Source organism: Chiloscyllium plagiosum, unplaced genomic scaffold (assembly GCF_037043375.1).
Source record: "Chiloscyllium plagiosum isolate Xiang-an unplaced genomic scaffold, Cpla_swu_hap1 HiC_scaffold_24, whole genome shotgun sequence".
Taxonomy (NCBI): domain Eukaryota; kingdom Metazoa; phylum Chordata; class Chondrichthyes; order Orectolobiformes; family Hemiscylliidae; genus Chiloscyllium; species Chiloscyllium plagiosum.
In genome coordinates, this window is record NW_028270162.1 from 21,358,550 (window position 1) to 21,378,065 (window position 19,516).

Genomic DNA, 19,516 nt, shown 5'->3' on the forward strand with positions numbered 1-19,516 from the left:
AATCAATTCTCTTTTGTAGATTTTCCTTTGTAGATTTTTTTCTAAGTCGGTTTTGATGTTCTGCTGCACAAGCTTCTTATAGACAGGTACCTTTCAGAGAGCTCTTCAGCTAGCAGTCTATATTTGTTGGTGTCCTTGGCAGTTCTTCCCCTAACCATCAAAATGTCTGGTTTAATACCCCAAAAATCAGATCATTTCATTGGTTTTGATGTTGTCAAAATACTAAATTCAAATTTGATTGGATTTTGCTATCTTGGGGCATAATTTAAACTAGGAGAAAGTGAGGACTGCAGATGCTGGAGACCAGAGTTGAAAACTGTGGTGCTGGAAAAACACAGCAGGCCAGGCAGCATCCGAGGAGCAGGAGAATCGACGTTTCGGGCATAAGCCCTTCTTCCTGAAGAAGGGATTATGCCCGAAACATCGATTCTCCTGCTCCTCGGATGCTGCCTATCCTGCTGCATTTTTCCAGCACCACATTTTTCAACGCATAATTTAAACTGATTGGCTAGATGTGAATTTGTTTTTGTATCATGGCAACTCAAGTGCGCAATTGGTTTCACAGTCAAATGTTACCTTTTAACTTCCTTCAGTACGCTCTGTGCCTCTCTAAGTCAATGCCAGCTTAGAGTCTCTCTTAAAGGTGCATGCATGTCTACACCTTCATAACAAGGCCGATCTAATATCTGCAGCAGTGACTGAGGGAACAAATGCATCACAAGGCGGTCGGGGCAGGTGACAGCATTTCACTGACCTTCTGTTCGAAATAAGTAAAATGCATTGAGCTCATTACCAAGGAATGTATTTTTGTCCGCTATTTTGTTCTACTTCACTTTTAGCCTGTTTTATTGTGTATGCTTTGCCATAAACAGCGAACGTCTATGTGGTTAGTTTGGGTCTTTAGCTTCGAGACCCAAATGTTTATCTCAAGACATTGATACTGCATTTCACAGTAAAGTATAAAGTCATTCCTATGGATGCTGCAATCACTCACTAAGATACACAGAATTGATTCTTAGCTCTCGTATTCAAAATGTTTCAAGCTTTGGACTTCAATGTCGTAATCATCTTTAAAAACGAGTGAATGTGTTGATAGGGGCTTCAGTTACAGATCTCCTGCAGATGAGTAGGAATGTTGAGTCACAGTGGCATAGAACCAGTATGGTATAACGGCAGCCATCTCTCTGAGGATGTCAAAATAGAGTAGGAATGTTGAGTCACAATGGCATAGAATGAGTATGGTATAACGGCAGTCATCTCTCTGAGGATGTCAAAATATTTGCCTATTCCTCAACAAATATTCATCATTGTTTTTGAAAGCTGCCTGACTCCATTGCTAAATACGAGTATTTTAAGGTCCTCATTTGAGTATCAATAATCTTCTATTGTCCTTAAGATTCAGCTAATAAGGAGGTTAACCATAAGAGTGGTACAATTGGCAAGAAGCTGCTTAGCATTGTGTTAACATGTAAAGGAGAGAATGATATTATGGTTCTTGTCACCCATTAGTATATTTTTGTTTTGGTCTTTCCTCAATGTATTCTACCCAAATTTCTTTCCAGTACCTCCCTCCTTATGTCATACTCCCCCGTCCCATCCCCTAACTTTGAGTTTTGTCATCTGCTGATTTGTGTTTATTTGCAGCTTAGAAATTTTCAACTCTTCACAACCTTGAATCCCAAGATTTATTTGTACACCGATTGCATCTTTACAGTTATCTGATTTTTACCGCTTCTCTCTCTCTCTCTCTCCCCCCCCCCACATTCTACATGACTTCACAGTTCCTCATTGGACAAACTATAATTATAATTTCAATTTAACTTTTCTGTTTTAATGAAGCTTTAACAACATGTATTAATGATTTTAAATTATTTGAAAGTTGCAATTACATTTCTCTCATGGTCCAACAAATCGTATCATTCACTTGTTATTCTAGACATTCATTAATCATACAGTTAATTTATGGTATAAAATAAAACTTAATTTTGGACTTATATGTATTTTACATATGTGTGAAGAAATATATTATCTGTGTGTGTTATATATTCTAGAAACAGAACCCGCTCAGAATGTTGGGTCAGCTAAAGTTTCCGATTCCTTTTCAGGTATGTTTTCAGTATTTTTTGACTTACATCCTGGAAATCCAGTATTACCTTTGCATTGTTATCATTAATTTTAAGTAAAGAAACTAGTGGCCCAGAAATTTGATGATGTTTGAAAATGGGCTTGCAAGCTCTGTCTACAAATATACAATCAGAAATATTTAATGGTTGGTTGATTGTTTGGGAAATTATACTTGACTGATGCCTCTTAAATGTAGTCAAATTCATAAGGGAGAGATGTAATCTGGTTGGATGCAGCAGGTGCATGTTCTCAAATGGTTAAATTTGTTCAAAGAGGTACAGAAGTGGCACGAAGGTTCTCAGATGTAAAAAGAGAAAGATCACACCCAAAAATCTGGGCAGAAATTTGGCAGCTGGATTATAATATCAGAAATGTGTACTTGCCTAATTTGTCAGGAAGAATTGAGAAGCGGCACAATATTTAAATAGAGAGAGATTTGCAGTACTGTGTTGCAGAGGGGTATTGGTGTCCTCGTAAGTGAATCACAAAAAACTAAAATGTGGCTACTGAAGTGAAGAGGAAATGAAATGGAATACAGTGATTTATTTGAAGGAGAACATAAAAGTTGGGAAACTTTGCTACAGTTGTACAGAGTATTGGTGAGATCACTGTTTAGAATACAATGGTTAGCACTGCTGCCTCACTTCGATTCCAGCTTCGGGTAACTGTGTGGAGTTGTGCATTCTCCCTGTGTCTGTGTGGGTTTCCTTGGGGTGCTCTGGTTTCTTCCCACAGTCCAAAGATGTGCAAAAGACCATGCCAAATTGCCCTTGGTGTTCAGGGATGTGTAGGTTAGATGCATTAGTCGGGGTAAATGTAGAGTAATAGGGTAGGGGAATGGGTCTGGGTGGGTTACTCTTCGAAGGGTTGGTGTGGGCTTGTTGGGTCAAATGGCCTGTTTTCACACTGTAGAGATTCTATGATTGTATGATGATTTTATGAATACATAAGAATATAAGAAATAAGAGCATGAGTAGGCCAGCAGGCCCTTTGAGCCCACTCTCCCATTCAATAAGATCAGGTCTGATCTTTTTGTGGCCTCAGCACCATTTACCCACCTTAATTCCTTTATTGTTCAAACAATATCCATCTTAGCTTTAAAAAGATGGATTGAGGAAGCCTCAACTACTTCACTAGGCATTGAATTCTTTAGATTCACAACCCTCTGGGCGAAGAAGCTCCTTCTCAATTCAGCCCTAAACCTGCTCCCCCTAATTTTGAGGCTATGCCCTCTTGTCCTAATTTCACCTGCCAGTGGGAACATCCTCTCTACCTCTATCTAAGCTATTCCCTTCATAATTTTATATGTTTATATAAGATCCCCCTTAATTCTTCTAAATTCCAATGAATATAATTCTAGTCTACTCAGTCTGTCCTTATAAGCCAACCCCTTCAACTCTGGAATCAACAATTATGATCTCTTTTTTGTAAGGAAGTGTTTATTGTATTAAACACAGAGAAAAGAAGCTTCACTTAACTGATTCTTGGGATGAAGGGCATGGCTAATCAGAAAAAGTTAGACAGGTTGGGTCCGGAGGCTTCTGGCCCAGTGTGACGGTCTCGTCCTGGCTGCATCTTCAGGGTATTCTATCGTTCCTTAATCAACTTTCCTCACGTACACAAGCCATTAGCTGAAACGTGATGAACTTTGTATTTATTTTACTTTTTTAGTTATTTTATGGATGACTTTTATCAATAAATTAGGTGTTGTGGTGTGGCAACATATAAAACTTTTCATTGTATTTTTCATGTAAAAGTACACATGATAATAAATTGCTATTATATTCTATTCTATTCTGGAGTTTTGAAGAATGAAAAGTGATCTTATTGAAACATTTATGATCCCTAGATGGATACAGGAATGTTTCCCCTTGTAGAAGAAACCAGAAATAGGGGTGAAAACCATTTAAAATTAAGAGGGTTTCCCATTTAAGACAGAGACAAGGAAAATTTCTTCTTTTAGTGTCTGTGGAATTTTCATCGCTTGAGAGTGATGGAGGTAGTGTCATATATTTTAAGGTTACGTTAGATCTTTCTTAACTGACATGAAAGTCAAAAGGAATAGAGTGTAGACAGGAAGCAGAGCCAACAATTGGATCAGGTGTTACATTATCAAATGGTGACCAAACTTAAGGGAGATAATGGCAAACTCCTACTCCTGATTTTTATGTTCATGAGTCCATTTAGTTGGTCTAGTCTGCAGCAGAAAGCCAATGGGCATACATGGAGAAGTACCAAGTGCACTGACAGGTAGCTTGTGACAGTGGCTTAAAGCACGAAGGGATTCAACTCCAATTTGTGTCAGGCTTTATGCTGAAAATGGAGGTCATTCTGCCATTCTGTCCAATATGGAGTGAATGATCACAAACACAACAGAAACAGCCTTCATAATGGTATTGTAGCTGACAGCTTCCATGGCATCTCACACTACTGTCACAGAAGCTCATATGGCTGTGATCTTGTTTCCAGTGGTTAATGTTGACAGAGACTTCCAGAGTGTCATAGGGAAGAGGTGAAGTGAAGAATTAGGAGAGTTGCATTGGCTCCATACCTAATCCTATCCGTGTCCACTTCAACAGTGCCCTTGTTAGTATCACATTCATTGTCTCAAGGCCCATAGCTGCTCAAGATCATTGTTGAGAATGTCCTCGATGGAAATTTAATATTAAGAACATAAGAACATAAAACATAGGAGCAGGATTGGGCCATATGGTTACTCAAACTTGTGCCATTCATTACAATCATGGCTAACCTTTGGCCCTAATTCGACTTTCCTGTCCACCTCCCCTAACCCTTGACTCCCTAAGAGACCAAAATGTTTATCTCAGCCTTCAATATGTCCAGTAATAAACTATTCACAATCCTCTGGTATAGAGAATTCCAAACATTCACAATACTTTGTATGAAGATATTTCTTCTCAACTCGATGATCTTTTCCAGAGACTATGTTCTCACGTTCTAGATTTCTTAGCTGGGAAGACCAGTTCACTGAAGCTGCTTTGTCTAGCCCTCAGAGTATTGTATGTTTCAATGAAATTACCTCTCATTCATCAAATTCCAGAATATTGACCATCTTATTTAGTCTTTCATCATAAGATCTCCGCTGATCTTAGGAATCAATATGTTGAACCTTAATTGTGCCACCTCCAATTCAAGAATTTTCCATCCTGAACCAGCATAAACATAAGCACTAAAGGTTTGCACAAGAGTGAATTTTAATTATTTATGTTAAATATTAGATAGGTGGAATTAAATTGTTGGTTCCAATCTTTTTTTCTGGATGTTGGTTTATATTTGTGGTTAAATACGGGTAAGACCAATTAGGCTGTAACAAAAGAAGATAATTGGTCAGCAGTCATAAATATGCTGGTGATTAAAAGTGTATGATTGCTATTTAGATATGGGAAGGATGTTTGCTGCTTTGCTTTTCTTCATCTTCATTCCACTCTTTGTTTTCCTCCTCCAGCACTTCTTGTTGGGAAGATGGTGATGTAGTTGTATTGGCATTGGACTAGTATATTAGTTCTCTTTTATAGTTCTGGTTGCATTCATGAAAATTGCAACTTTTGGGAAAACATGATTTTCAATAGGAATCCATTTTAAAGTGAGAGTTGGTTCCCTATGGAATTTCTTTGCTCAGAAAACCTATGTATAAGCAGAAATACTGTACTATACATGTACAGTACTGTGTATTTCTAATTGAAATAATATGTAAAAGATATTAAAATAAGCTAAATTTAAAAGAAAAACTTTGCAGTTAGATTCTTTAGAATCTTTCTCAGCAGACATAGATAGTGTTATTGGTGGGGTCTGGTGAAGTGGCTCAGTGGTTAGCACTGCTGCCTGGGCAACTGTCTGTGTGGAGTTTGCACATTTTCCCTGTGTCTGTGTGGGTTTCCTCCAGATGCTCATTTCCTCCCACAGTCCAAAGATGTGCAGGTCGGGTGAATTGGCCATGCTAAATTGCCCATAGTATTAGATGCATTAGTTAGGGGTAAATGTAGGGGAATGGGTCTGGGTGGGTTACTTTTTGGAGGGCGGACTTGTTGGACTGAAGGGCCTGTTTCCAAGTATGGAATCTAATCTAACCATTAAAGCATTATAAAGTTGAATTGTGTACAATCTTAAATGCCTGCATTGATAAATAAAATAACCTCTAAATTAAACTGAATTAAATTGTATGAGGAAACTGCAATGTAAATGTAATTACTAGATATTTTAATCAACCTATTCAGAAATGATAATGCACATCTCTGGAGCAGGTGGAACCTAAATTCTGGCTTCTTGGCTTGGGGATAAGGACATTACCACTGCATGACATGAACCCTTAAATGTAATTACCATAACTTGCTGTTAAATTAAACTCATCTGATGAAGTTTTAATTGACAAGGTTCCATCTAATAGCAAAGAATCCTGTTATGAAGTCCTCTCTCCTCCAGAGGTGTGCCATAACATGTTTGAACAGATTAATTAAAAATATGTTCATCTAATAACAAACATCAATTGCTGGAGAAACATAGGAAGTCTGGCAGCATCTGTGGAGAAAAATCAGAGTTAATGTTTGAAATCCAGTGATGGTTCTTCAAAACTTCAATTCAGAACTACATGCAGTTACCAACATCTTCCAATAGATGGGGCCCAAGATGTCAATGCGAGTTGAAAATGGGAGTTAAGGGGCCTGGAGAGAAACTGACACTCAGAAGTTAATGGTAAGAACAGAAGGCAGAAATAGTAGCCAAATTGGAGGAGATAAACTTATTGGTCAGGGATAGAGCTGACAAAGTTCGGCGGTTAGAATGCAAGAGTGAAAGGATGAGGAAAAGATCTTGAGAGGAGGCAGGCCAGGCATAGAGTCATTGTCAAACTGAAATTTATGACACTAAACAAAGTTACTGTCACCATTTGATTAATAGGGACTTTAATCATGAACTTTATGGGGATTCAAGGGCTACTGCCCTGGGAGTTTGAATTCAAATCCTACTATACCACCTGATGGTGAAATGAGGATACAGTTAAGAAATCCTCAATTAAACATAGTAAACATACATTGCATCTCATTCACAACAGTCCTTTAAGGAAGTAAGATCTCCTGTCCTTTCCTGGTCTGGTTCTAAGTTGCAGATCCACAGAAATGGTTGATTCTTATGGGTGGCACAGTGGCTAGCACTGCTGCCTCGCAGCGCCAGGGACTCGGGTTCGAATCCAGCCTTGGGCGACTGTCTGTGTGGAGTTTGCATATGCTCCCCGTGTCTGCGTGGGTTTGCTCCGGTTTCCTCCAAAGATATGCAGGTAGGGTGAATTGGCCATGCTATATTGCCCATAGTGATAGGTGCATTAGTATGGAGTAGGGGAATGGGTCTGGGAGAGTTACTCTTCGAAGAGTTGGTGTGGAGTGTTGGGCTGAAGGGCCTGTTTCCACACTGGAGGGAATCTACTCTAATCTTAAGTGTCATCTGAAATTGCCTAGCAAGCCACTCAGTTGTAACTGCACTACAAATTCTGGTAAAAGGAATGAAACCATACGGACCAAGGCATCAGAAGTGATAATGGCACATACAGCAAAGTCACGCTTGTTTTTGGGTCCTTTTCTGATTGGCAAGTAGTAACTAGCAGGGAATGAAAGGATGCTGGCCCCAACACTTCACAAGCTGTATTGATAACTTAGATACAGTGATAGAAAGTACTGTAGCCAAATTTGCAGACTATACTAAAATAGATGGGAAAATAATTTGCAATAAAGAAATAAGATATTTACAAATGGATTTGCACAGGTTAGGTGAATTCTAAAGGTTGGTAGATGGAGTTTAATGTGGATAAGTGTGAGGTTATCCATTTTAGGCAGAACAACAAAGGCAACTTCTTAACTAAATTAAGTCATTCAGCTCAAATCTGAACAGTAATCATTGTGAGGCATCAGGTAGAGGTAATGTTACTTAAACATTTTGTTCTAGGACACAGTTATACCCCTAAGTTTAAATAGAACTTTGGAGTTAGTGAACATATATTTTGGGTACTAAAGAATATAGGGTGATGAGGATAGGTGGGGTTAAGGTAGAAGACTAGTTGTGGTTCTTGTTGAATGAAAAATTTGGATTAAAGGGCCTAATGCCCTTCTTCAGGCCCATTTCATTTTAATGTTCAAAACTGCCATAACTGTGGTTTTCTATAGGAAGTCAGTAATAGGGAGGAATGAGTCATCAGATGGTGCTGATCAGATTATGGGAGGTGTGCAAATCAATATTTGGGGGTTGGTGAGAGTGTTATGATATTTTCTAATAATCTATTCAAAGATGTTATTACAAGTCTCTGGAGAGGTGGAGCTTGAAAGTGGGTCTCCTGGCTCAGAAGTAAGGACACAATTACTGTACCACAAGAGCCCTCCTAAGATTATTTACTAGGTGTGAAATATACCTGTCATGATTGGAACAGGTAAATCTTATTGACTCTGGATTTGATTGGGGTTGTCAACCAGGGCCAATCAGGGAGCCCTGGCAGACTGATATAAACATGGATTATTTTTCTGGTGATGGAGTAGTAATAAAGTTATTTACCCTTGGTGTTTTCACTGCCTCTTGCACCTACATGTACACAAGATATGTGCTGGGGTAAAAACACTACAAAAAAAAAGGAGATTAGAAACTCCTCAGGAGAGGATTAACTGAAAAAAAACAGTGATGTCAAAGAGTCTGCTGACATCAGGGACTGACTCTGAGCTGGCTGGCCACAACCCGTGTGCACTGCTGTTGGTTTTTGTTTTGGGGGAACCTAATTCCTGAATTGGTTGATCTATACAATCAGTTTGTTACTGGTATTCCCTTTTAAAAGACTGAGTCCGAACTGGCTGATCTACACAGTCAATGTGCTATGGGTGTATTTCAGTTCTCATTGGGGAACTGTTATTTCACTGGCTGGTTACAGCCTGTATGTTACTCTTTTTTTTTGTGTTTTATTTTGAGAAAAGGATGATGCTGACTTTGTGGGAGGGCTTAGCTCTGCACTCTGGTTTTTGGTGTCTGCACTTTCCTTTTTGCATGTGTTTCCACTTTTTGGTGTTTGGACCAAGCCCCTGTGAGTCAACTGCACCTTTCCAGATGAACTGTTCCTCTGCAGGTAGGCCTGGCCCTCTGTGTGTGGACCAGGCTCTGTAAAGACTGAACATCTGTTTGTGTGCTGGGAGGTGAGCATTTTCTGCATGCTGGAGTGGACTCTGCCTTCAGGAGTGGACTCTGCCTTCGGGAGTGGACCGAGCCCCTGTGAGTTAACTGCACCTTTACTGTGAACTGTATTCCTGTGAATGGGCCTGGTCCTCTGTGGATGGACCAGGCTTCTATGGAGTCTAAACACCTGTGTGTGTGCTGTGGTGTGTACATTTTCTGCCTTAGAAGTGGACTCTACCTTTTGCAGTGGACGCTGTCTTTTGGAGTGGACTCAAGACTTTGGACATGGACTCTGCCTGGCTACTGGGAACTCAATTGTGAGGGTTTTGTAATTAATTGTGTTCAGGTGAAGGCCAGAGTGGGCTAGTTAGTACTCAGGGTAGCCAGGAGCTGGAGGGTCGATGACCGCACCAGTGGAAAGCAGGCTGGGGATGGTGGGTGATGGGGGCTCTCTTAGTATACAGGGTGTCTGGGGGCCAGGCAGACAATGGCATGCTCATAGGAAAGCTGGTCAGGAGAGGGGCAACTAACAGACGGGCTGGTTAGGGGCTGGAGGGTCGATGACCAGCCTGGAGGAAAGCGGGCCGGGAGGACCCTGTCAGTACACGGGTTGGGCGGGGCCGAGCAACTGATAGCGTCCTCGCAGGAAAACCGTTACAGGGCAGGCCAGTCAGTACACAGGGAGGCTAAGCCAGGCGACTGACAGCAGCCCATAGGAAGGCCAACCAGGGGAGGACCAGTCAGTATGCAGGAGTGCTGAGAGCCGGACATCCGATGGCTGATTGTGGGAACACTGGCCAGGAGAAAAGGTCAGTCAGTACGGGGGGCAGCTGAGTGCTGGAAGGCTGACTGCTCAACTTTAGGAAAGCAGATCGGGGGGTGGTTTGGTTAGTATGTGGGGTGACCGGGAGCCAGTGACCAACAACCGTGCCAGAGGAAAGTAGGCTAGGGAGGGTCAGTCAGTACACAGGGTGGCAGGAGACCAGAAGGCCAACAACCAGCTCATAGGAAAGCGGCCTGGGGTAGTCCGGTCAGTACGTGGGGCGACTGGGAGCTTTGTGGTCAATGACTAGCCTTGTAGAAGGCCTATGACTGTCCTGCAGGAAGGCTCGCCAAGGATGGTCTGATCAGTATGTGGTGTGGACCAGTGTCAGGTATTGTTTTTTAGCTATATTGAGTCTGTGTTCTATGCGCTGTCTCTCATTTGATTGGACTGTCTTGTCTGTGTTTGTTACTGTTACCTCTTTGAGTGAAACTGGGATTTGAGGTTTGTCCTCTTTTCCCTGATAACTGAAAGGTGGGGTTTGGAGTTTAGCCTTGCTGCCCCTTCTCCTGTAAATAGTGTTTTTTTGTGAACTGCTGCTTTATGTTTATTGTTAACTTTGTATTTTGTAAAATTTAAAAAATATATAAACAAGGGATTATTCTTCTGGTGGTGGAGGAGTAATACAGTTATTTACACTTGGTGTTTTCGCTGCATCTTGCACCTACACATACACAAGATGTGTGCTGGAGTATAAGCACTACAAAAAGAAAACAAAGATTAAAAGATCCTCAGGAGAGGACTAACTGAAAAAAAACAGAGGATTCAAAGAGTCTGCTGACATCAGGGACTGACTCTGAGCTGGCTGGTCACACAGCCAGAGTGTTACTGTTTCATTCATTGAGGAACTGTTGTTTTTCTTTACTTCACTGGCTGGTTGCAGCCTGTGTGGCAGGGCTTGGCCCTTGCACTATGATTTTTAGTATTTGCACTTATTTTTTGTGTGTGTTTTCATTTTTTTCTGTTCAGACTGAGCCCATGTGAGTCAGCTGCACTTTTGCAAATAGACTATTATTGGCCAGGACTTTTGTGGGTGGACTAGGCCTCTGTAGAGACTGTACATCTGTGTATGTGTGCTGTGAGGTGTGCATTCACTGCATTCTGGAGTGGACTTGCCTTCGGGCCCAGACTCTGCCTTCAGGTGCAGACTTGATTTTGGAAATGGACTCAGCTTTTTTGATGGTTGGTTTTATCACCTGCACCATGTCTTGTGTGTCTCTGGATCTGGCAAGCCTTACTGTGAGCCGGACGGTAAGTACATTGTTCTGAAGCTGAAGGCTCGGAGGCTGTCCTGAAAGCTGTCACCTGGAGAACCAGAGGGTGGGTAGGCAGTCCTGAGAGACAGGAGGTGGGTATGCTCTCACGAGTGCTGTCGCCCCGAGGACGGAATGGATCAGGCTGTCCTAGAGGTGGCCGGAAGGTGTGTCAGGGTGGACTGAAAGCCGGATGATGTGTCGGAGCAGGCAAGAACCAGATAGAGCATTGGAATGGACCGAGAGCCAGAAGGCGGGCAGGCTGTCCATAGAGCTGGAAATTGAGTAGGCCATCCTAAACGCTATCGTCCAGGAAAGGTGCTGGTACAGGCTTTCCTAGAGGTGGCTGGAAGGCACATAGGGCGGACCAAGAACTGGATAATGTGTAGGGGTGGACCAGGAAGCCGGAAGGTGGATAGGCTGTCCTGATCATTGTTGTCCCAGGGTGATATTGAGACAGGCAGTCCTTGAGGTGGCCGGAAGGTGTGTCAGGGCAGACAGAGAGCTAGAAGGGGCATGGGGGTGGACTGAATGCCGGAAGGGGCATAAGGGCAGGCTGCCTTTGAATGGCTGATAGGTTGGAGGGGCGGCTGTTTGCTAGTTTACCAGTGCATATTGTCTGTGTAATATGCACTGTTTTATTATTGAGTTAATTGGATTGTTTTGTATATGTTTGTGTCTACTGTTTCCTCTTTAGTATGTTACGGTGGGATTTGGGGTTCATCCCATTTCCCTATGAGTTGGTTGTGTGGTGGAATTTGGGGTTTGGCTTTGCCGCCCTTGCCCCTGTTTATTGCTGTTTATTGTAAACTGCTGTTTATTGTTCACTATTGACTGTTTGTACATTTGTATGATTTAAAAAGAAATTTTAAAAGATATAAGCAGAGGATTCAAAAACTCTGCTCACATCAGGGACAGACTCTGAGCTGGCCCATGTACTGTGCACATGTAAATAAAGGGTGAGTTGGTAACAGGATACCGGGCCTCTGTGCAGTGATTTCAGTGGCGATAGGAGAAAACAATATGTGCCTGAAGAACATTCACTTGCAACCGTCATCTTTGAGATGGTGTAAGCATTTCTGGCATAACGCTTTTATTCGGGAAGCTTGATTCATTCGATCCTGCTATCAGACTGGGTCCAGTATATGGAAAGAATGACATTAGGGCTGATGAAAATTGTTCTGACTGCATGTAGACCTGCAGCATTTTCAGTTATTAGCGTCTTAACATTTCCTGAGGCACCAGATACTAAAACTGGATTTAGTTAAGGAATATTACAACCCAAACCTCCTCTATTTCTGAGACACTACCAGCTTTATTTGGCAGTTCAAGAACGAGAGGACTCTGAAAAGGGATTTTTGACAAGGTTAATATGACTTGGAGAGGCATGTGACTTTGGGTTAATCCTGAACAAGGTGCTGAGAGACAGTTTGGTATTTCTGATTAATGAAATAATCATGTAAAAGCGCCTACTAGCTGATGCCCAACTCGATTTCAAACAGGCATTACAACTGGCTTTGTCATTAGAAATTGCAGAAAGTGGAGCATGGGAGATACGGGGCCTCACATTCCAACCCAGTAGTCTCCAAGTCCAACGCATCATCGTCCACCACATCTGCCACTTACAGTCTGACCCTACCACCAAAATGATACTCCCCTTTTCCCAGAGACCGTTCCCTCAATGAGTCCCTCATTAGGTCCATACTCCTCATCAACCCCTACTTCACACTTGGAACCTTCACCTGTGGCTGCAGGAGGTGCAAAACCTGCACCCATACCTCCCTCCTTATCTCCATCCAAGGCCCCAAAGTATTATTCCAAGTCCGGCAAAGATTTTTGTGCATTTCCTCCAACCTGATTTACTGCATCTGTTGCTCCTGATGTCTCATCAAATGCAAACTCAGAACCAATTCAGGGAACATTTATGGTCCATACGCTCCAATCAACCTCACCTTCTGTTTGTTATCCATTTCAACTCCCACTCCTCCAATTATGTGTCTGTCGTGGGCCTCTTCCACTGACAACACCAAGTAATACACAAATTGGAGAAAGAACACCTCATCTTCTACCTTGGGAGCTTACAACCATAGAAGTTATCAGCTTCCAAATCTCCCCATCCCCCACCTCATCCCAAACCCAGCTCTCCCCCTCCACCCAGTCCCCTTGACCTGACCTTACCTGTCCATCTTGCTTCCCCCTATCTGCACCACATTTCCCACTGACCACTCATAGCCACCTCCTGTCTACATCCACCTATCGCCATCTCACCCAGCTTTCCTCCAGTCCCAACCCCTCCCTCTATTTATTTGGCAGCCCCCTCCCCCTCCCCCAGTCCCAATGAAAGGTTCAAACCTGAAACGTCAACTCCCCTTCTCCTCTGATGTTGCTTGACATGCTGTGCTTTTTCCAGCTCTTTATCCACTCTGACTCTTCAGCATCTGCAGTTCTCACTATCTCCAAGCTGCAGGGCCTCCCAATGGAAATGGACACTCTCACTGTACGGCAGAGCTTGGAGAACACCACTTGAATGTAGGCAATTGCAGATCATCATGCAGAGCATATCCTGAGCAGAGGGACCCGAGGCCAGCCCACAGGAAAACTGCACAACAAACCCAAGCTTCGATCTAATGGCTAAAGAGTTCTTCAAGATATGGGCCGGCAAGCCATTATATGCTGACTCAAGACAGCAAAGGAGTCCTATAAGGTCTGACTTGAGTAAGGAAACTCGTAGGCTGGTATCCAGGAGAGTGTGCATCCTGGAAAGTCCACTTACATATGAGTTGGAACAGTTAAATTGCTCAGCAATGTCCAAATCAGAACCGATAAAAATAAATGTCTGGTTAAATGGTCTCGCAGTTCTCATGGGGGGCAATATCAGCATGGCTGTATCAGTGGTTGCAGAACCTGTCTTTAACAAGATTCAGTCTGGACTCCAACCTTAGGTTTGCACAAGACCTTGGCCTGAGAATGTACACTGCGGAACCATAATAGATTAAGGTGCAACTTCGGTTCCTGTCTCCTTTGAGAAGCATTTGGCGCATTTACCACTCATTGCAGTAAACGGATTGGGCCCAGGTCTACTGGGGCAGAATTGGTTGAGAAAGATTCACCTTGATTGGCTCAACTTTTCTCGATTAAAAAATAGCTGCCTCAGTGAAGTTCTAATGAAATACCCAGGAGTTTTTTTAGGAAGGGCTAAGGATTGTCAATGGGGATCAGGGCCACTGTACATGTTAACCAGGAAGCAATTCCACAATTTAGTGCCATTAAGTAGAGGCAAAAATCAGGAGTCTGGAAAGTGACGGAATCATTGGATCAATGCAATTTGCGGAATGGGCAACACGGTCATAATGATTTTGAATCCTGATAGCTCAGATCACCTTTATAGGGATTTTAGGCAAATAGTAAACTGCTTCTTGCAGCTGGATAAATACCCAATCCCTCACATAGAGGACTTGTATGCAAAATTGATGGGGGCACACCTCTACACAAAGCTGGACATGAGCCAAGCCTACCTGCAATTGTGACTAGATGAGGAGTTCCAGACGTATGCCCCAATTAATTACCCATGAAGGTTTGTGCCAATATACAAGACTGCTATTTGGAGTATCATCAGCCTGTGCCCTTTTCCAGTGAACGATGGAAAACATTTTACAAGGCTGAAATATTAATAACCAGGAAAACAAATGAAGAACATTTGGAGAACTTGGAGATTGTGGTTAAATGTTTCTCCAAGATGGGCATACACCATAGAAGAGAAAAATGTGTGCTCCAGGCATCCTTAGTGACCTATTTGGGTTAGAGTCGACAAAGCCGGGTTACACCCGTTGGAAGATAAAGTGAGGGCAATCAAAGGTGCTCCAGCTTCTATGTCTGTACTGAAGCTTAGATCTTTCCTTGGGTTTGGTTAAGTATTACCAGAAATTCATAGTAACCTGGCATCCACCTTGGCACCCTTACACCAGCTATTGAAAAAATATTCAGCCTTAGAAATGGTCATGTAGCCAAGAAGTAGCCTTTAGAGTAGTGCAAAAGCAGCTATCATCATCTAATGTGTTGACCCACTATGATCTGAAGCATGAGGTGGTGCTGACGTACAATATTTCCCTGTATGGTATTGGGGTAGTGTTGACTAACCATGGCCCAACAGAGAGGAATAGCCTATGCTTCCTGTACTTTGGCTGATGCCGAACACAAATAAGCTCAGTTAGCGAAGGTAGGTTTGTTGGTCATCTTTGGTGTGAGAAAGTTCCACCAGTACATTTACAGACGTGAAACCCTTGTAAGGGCCACTTGAGGAAGACAAAGCGGTACCGCCCATTGCTTCTGGTTGAATTCAACTGGGCCTTTATTCTCAGTGCGTAAAAGTACAAGTTAGAACACCATCCAGGAGTCCAGGTGGCTAGTGCAGATGCCCTGAGAAGCCTCTCACTGACAGATACTCCACCAACAGTGCCTTTCCCAGAACAATATATCCTGGTTTTAAATTTTCTGACACCCTTCTGGTCACCACTGACAGATCCAAAATTAAAACAGCTGATGGAGATGGGGGAAACAGAAAGGCCATCATAACCAGGACTGAAACATTTCTGGATCTGGTGAGACCAACTCACTGGAGCGGACACCATATTACCATGGGAAGCAAATGTGATTGCCCTGAGTAAAGGTCGCCACCTGATACTAGCTAAACTCCCCAGGGTTATCCATGGGTTTCCAAAATAAAGATGTTTGCAAGAAGTTATGTTTGGAAGTGGCCAGGATTATATGTTGACATAGCTGTGTTGTTGGGGCAGTGTCCAGAGTGCCAACAAGGACCAAAATTGCCAGCGGCAGCACCAGTATATTCATGGGAATGGCTGGTAAACCCTGGATTTGGTTACATGTCGACTATGCTGGTCCTTTCATGGGCTCAATGTCCCTGGTAATTGTGGATACCCATTCAAAATGGTTGGTCGTGCATAGAGTTCATTTGGCCCACTCAGGACTGACGACTGAAAAGCTGTGAGCATCGTTTGCCATACACGATTTCCTGGAACTATTGATCACAGATAATGGGACATCATTTACCAGCAGGGAACTCGAGTATTTCCTAAAGTGAAATGGCACTCGGCATGTTTGGACAGCTCCAGACCATCCATTGTCCAATGGTCTGGTGGAAAGAACGATCCAAATGTTGAAGGCAGACTTAAAGAAACATTCTACAGCTTCACTCAACATCTAACAGTCCCAAAACCTGTTTGATTATTAGACCACCTCTCACACAACACAGAGATAGCTCCAGCAGAGTTGCTGATAGGGAGAAAAGTCCGCATCAGTTTAAATTTGATCTTTCTGGACCTCTGTGGGGAGGGTGAAATGGCAGCAGGAATGCCAATGACAGCCACATGCTTCCTCTAAGTGAGAGAGACAGTTCAAGTTTGGTACTGGAACTATGAAAATGGCCTTGCGTAGTGAGAGTACAACGTCAGGTCCCATTACATACAAAATTTGTTTGGTGAGCTGGTCCTGAACAAACGTGGATCACTTGAAAACCGCTACCATGCAAACAGAACAGGAGCAAAACATAGCTCTCCCCTCAGAACAACTAAAAGACCTACCAGAAATCATGAGTTCTTCCCCGTCTGTCAAGTGTGGAAAAAATCTCAGAATCTGAGATGGATGCAGCCTCGATACCGTTACCGCTAGAAGAAGAGGAAACTCTCCCAAGACACTCTGGATGCAAGAGACAGGCTACAGATGAGTACATGCTGTCCATGTCCGAGTCAGAGGATCTGCACCTTGTGCAAAAATATCCCAAGACAAGCTACCAGAGAAAGACCAGGCCTATATCCCTGGACTCAGAATGGGGGAGGGATGTAGTGATTGGGACTTGGTGGATCTTATTGAGTATGAGATCCTTGATGAGGTTGTTAATCTGGGATCACTGGCTGACAGATGTAAACAGGAGATTCAGAGAGTCTCCTGACGCCAGGGACTGACTCCAGCCTGGCTAGCTACAGCTAGTGTACTGTGCGTATGTAAAAAAAGGGTGACTTTGTGACGGGGTACCGACCTCTGCAGTTATTTCAACATCAGTTTTACAAAATCTTGTAACAAGTACAGAACTATTATACTTAATGTTTTTAATATTTCCAGTGAACATCCTGATCATCTAGCAAGGGGCATAATCCAATATGGCAGGTGGTGAACTGGAGGTTGGAGTGGACACACACAGTTCACATATCATATTGGATCATTTGGCATTGCTTTTAGATCTGTAAAATAGAACCAGGGCAGTTGAATTACTAGACCAAATATGTTTGTAGTTTTTTTGAACGTTTGAACATTTTGAAACAGGAATTTTCAAAGTCAGTGTTCTGAAAGATATAATTTTTTGAAAATTTTATTTTATATAAAATTATTTCTGCCTTTCTATGGTAGAATATTTGGTTAAATATTTTGTTAAATATTTGGTAAACAGAGGTGTTATTTGTATCTGAGGGTTTGTTGAATGTATTGAATGGAAATAACAGTGGAAAGATGTTTTTGTATTGGAATAACTTTATATGCACCCTATTAATAATTGAATTGGATAGTGTTCCTAAATCCTGTTGAAAGAAGCAAGGAAGTGAACTGGGACTCCAGTGCAGGCGGGGAATGCAAGTATTTCATTATACATGTTATATAACAAACAGCTACTGATTTATCACTTTTTGTGTTTGTTTCTGCCTATTTGCCCTCAATCACTTTGAAATTGTATCCGCTATACTAAAGAACCCTTATCATAATTGTTGCGTATTTGTCAGAATGATTGCAAAATCTGCCAGGACCTGGATATCTGAGTGAGAAATGGAAAATACTAAAATTTCTCAGTAGTTAGAACAACTCTGTAGAGAGGAACAGAGTTAAAAGTGAGGCGGGGTGGGGGTGAGAGATTTTATGGAGAGAAGTGGGAAAGAGTTGTCTTGATGACCCGCTGGAGAATTAATGAGAGACGCTTGTTGTCTTGTATGAGAATGACCTGCAGAAATACTAGACAATCAGGCAATTAAGAGACCATTGCAGGACTTGCACAGGATCAAAAATGGAATGTTGTGTCTACTGAGAGCAGCTAGCTGATCAAGAGCATGTCAGCTTTTTGCTAAACAACAGTACTGAGGAGGTAGTCGTTGTTGCCAGAACAACATCCACAAGACCTTCAAAGCACTGAGCAACCCAGGTCAAATAAGTAATGGCAGGTGGGGTATTACAGGGCAAGGATCTTAGAGATTGTAATATGGGGTATGCTAACAGCAAGGGCTAGGATTGCCTCTTAACCTCACCTCTTTCTAATGCTGGGTCTTTCATACTAAGTGCCTTACAGAGCTTTGATTGTCATGCTTCTAGCTTTGGGCACTCTCTGGGTACATTTAGGTTAATGGAGAAAGTGAGGTCTGCAGATGCTGGAGATCAGAGCTGAAAATGTGTTGCTGGAAAAGCGCAGCAGGTCAGGCAGCATCCAGGGAACAGGAGAATCGACGTTTCGGGCATAAGCCCTTCCTGAAGAAGGGCTTATGCCCAAAACGTCGATTCTCCTGTTCCCTGGATGCTGCCTGACCTGCTGCGCTTTTCCAGCAACACATTTTCAGCCCACATTTAGGTTAATGCCAGGGACTGCAGAATGAGATCCTTAGTGGGCATTAATGGCCACTTAAAGACCTCAATTAATAGCACATGGGAATGGCAACCACAGGCCTTCCCGTCACAAACCTCATGGGGATGGAGACAGAAAAGTGTAAAGGTTGTCACCTTCCCTCTAATTATATGCTGTCATCATCAAATTTACCTGGACAGTGGGAATAAACTACCAGTCATCATTTCAGCTTGTGATGACCTTCAACAGAACCGTATCATTATCTGTCCACAGATGCAGTGACCGGCTGAGTATTTACAGTATTATTTGTTTCTATTTAAAATGTCTGCAACTTCTGTTTTCTGGCGCCTGGTTATAAAGAGTCCTTGCTTGACATGAATGTTTAATGCATGGCCTTGTAGAAATAGAGCCTCCAAGCAATTTTTGACACTCTTTAATGTAAAGTATATGTAGTCCTGGGCAGATCCACCTGCTCTGCAAGTTCTGTTCTGACATCTTTGTTCTGGATCTGGCAGTCCAAATCCAGATATATTGGTCTCACTAGCC

The 19,516-nt window shown here is 42.5% G+C and overlaps 1 long non-coding RNA gene across 1 annotated transcript in view; it reads left to right on the forward strand.

Moving 5' to 3' along the window:
- LOC122562403 (uncharacterized) overlaps positions 1 to 19,516 on the forward strand; it is a 175,284-nt gene that overhangs the window by 119,021 nt on the left and 36,747 nt on the right. The window contains exon 5 of the long non-coding RNA XR_015761298.1: positions 2,052 to 2,105. This is a non-coding gene — a long non-coding RNA (uncharacterized LOC122562403). The remainder of the gene's footprint in view (positions 1 to 2,051; positions 2,106 to 19,516) is intronic.